The 2,192-nt window shown below is 45.7% G+C and overlaps 1 pseudogene; it reads left to right on the plus strand.

The window, feature by feature from the left end:
• Positions 1–1,109: 1,109 nt before the first annotated feature.
• On the plus strand, positions 1,110–1,225 carry LOC114608937 (annotated as a pseudogene).
• Positions 1,226–2,192: the final 967 nt, after the last annotated feature.

The following is a 2,192-nucleotide window of genomic DNA, read 5'->3' on the forward strand; positions in this document are numbered from 1 at the left end:
AGCCCTAGCATTGAATACACCCATGGACACAAAACACTAAGATCTACTTCTACAAAAATGAAACACTGTACAATAAAAACCATTCACTACGACAATATAATTACTAATAAAAATAAAATAAAATGAAAAGAAATGGAAACAACTCAATGTCCTCTCATAGGAGCCCATAAAGCTAGGGTATCTCCCTCTAACACATCATATCATACAGTCATGAAAACAGTATAAAGGCCTCCATGACTACAAACTGACTTCCAAAAGATGCTTGTGATTAAAAACAAAAGTCAAGATGAGACAGATAACATAGATAACATGTTACCTTTGTGGAGGAAGAGAGAAATAAAACTATGCACACATTTCCTCATTTTCTGTGAAAAGTAAAAGATAAACTAGAAACAAAAAATTTTTTTCCTTTTTTTTTTTTCGAGATAGGGTTTCTCTGTGTAGCTCAGGCTGCTCCTGGAACTCACTCTGTAGACCAGTCTGGCCTTGAACTCAGAAATCCCCCTGCCTCTGCCTCCCAAGTGCTGGGAAAAAAGGTGTGCGCCACCACTGCCCGGCAAAACAAAAATATTTACCCAAGGGGATGGGAGAGGGCAATGAACAGTTCTGCTGTGGGAGAGATGTGCCTTCCATGTATCTTCTGATGCAGACTAGATCATGAGTACTTTACGATACAAAACTGACCAAAGGGCCAGAGGGACTGCTCACTTGCTTAAGGTATGTGTGGCCAATCTGGTGACCTGAGTTTGATCCCCAGCATCCACGTGGAGAAGAGAACTGATTCCTGTAAATTGTCCCCTGACCCTCCATGGGTGCACCACAGTACACACACACTTAATAGATTAATAAATATCATACAATTAAACATTGAACTAAATTCAAAAGGCAAAAGAAGCAAACATTGACTGTTACCAGGAATGAGAACACTCACATATAGCATGTTGGTAACACAATCATGCAAGTGAGAAGACTTAAAATCAATTCAAGCAGAATCGAAGTAACATTGAGTTTAAGAACTAAATGATCTGTTATACAATCCTGAACTTAGTAGGCACGCTGTTAGAAGAGGCATCAAGAATACTGAAATTCTATTTGTCTTCAAGAGTAGGTCCCCTAGAGGTATTTCAGGTGTCATGTACGTTAGTAGTCGACAGAGAGGAGAGAGGTTATGTCTGTGCTCAGTGTTCTGACTTGTGAACATCTGAATGATTAATAGCTTAACATTCCCTGAAAATAGTGAGCCTGAGATGACCACCAGTCCAGTGCCATGCAGGCCTGAAATGACCTTGCCCAGTGCCATAATGCATGGGTGGGACATAGCACTCCTGAGACTACTCCAGACACTCAGAGACCCCCACATCACTATGAGGTAGAGAAATGGAAGAGAAACAGAAGGATGTGGATGCAGTGAAGAGAGGTAGAACTGGAGACACAAGGGTAGTGAGAAACAGTCTGGTGTGAGAAGCCAGTGATGCAACATGGGATCATGGTGGGGTTCTGCGTTGACGCTTGGGGCCACATCTGGATACATGGCCTTGCAGCAACAGGAATCTGTTGCCACCAAAGGACAAGCAGATGTCCCTGGTCTGGGCTACTACCTGGGGACATGTTTGTGCCTGAGGGCTGTGCAGACTGGCTCCACCTTTTGCCTGGGCATTGTAGGAGAGTTGACTCTAGGGCATGAGAGCAGGAGACCGACCCCACCCCTAGACAGCTACAGTATTCAGGAGAGCAGACCCCGCTGCTGGCAGTAGAGCTGGTTTGCCCTGTTTGTAGGAATTGCTGGTGAGCCAGGCCTTTAGGATATGAGTGTGGGAGAGCCAGCCTTGCCTCTTCTCTTCCATATGGTGACATGGATAAGGGAGAGGTATCCTCCTCCTTCTTTACCCTTCACCACCTATGGCAGGCAGGTGACCTGGCCCTGGGGTCATGAAAGCACCAGAGTTGTTCCTGCCCCTCACCAGCTTCACCACTCAATTGAGCAAGTCCTGCACCTCACCAGAGCATCACAGTAGACCTGGCCCTGAGGGTGTGAGCATGGGAAAGCTGGCCTTGCCACTTGTCTGCTATGTGGTGACATGGGCAAGGGAGAGATGCCCTTCTCCATCTTCGCCCCTTGTCACCTACAGGTAGCAGGAGAGCTAGCCCCAAGATCATTAAAGCAGAAAAGCTGGCCCTGACCCTTACCTATT

Source organism: Grammomys surdaster, unplaced genomic scaffold (genome assembly GCF_004785775.1).
Source record: "Grammomys surdaster isolate TR1022 unplaced genomic scaffold, NIH_TR_1.0 125941, whole genome shotgun sequence".
Taxonomy (NCBI): domain Eukaryota; kingdom Metazoa; phylum Chordata; class Mammalia; order Rodentia; family Muridae; genus Grammomys; species Grammomys surdaster.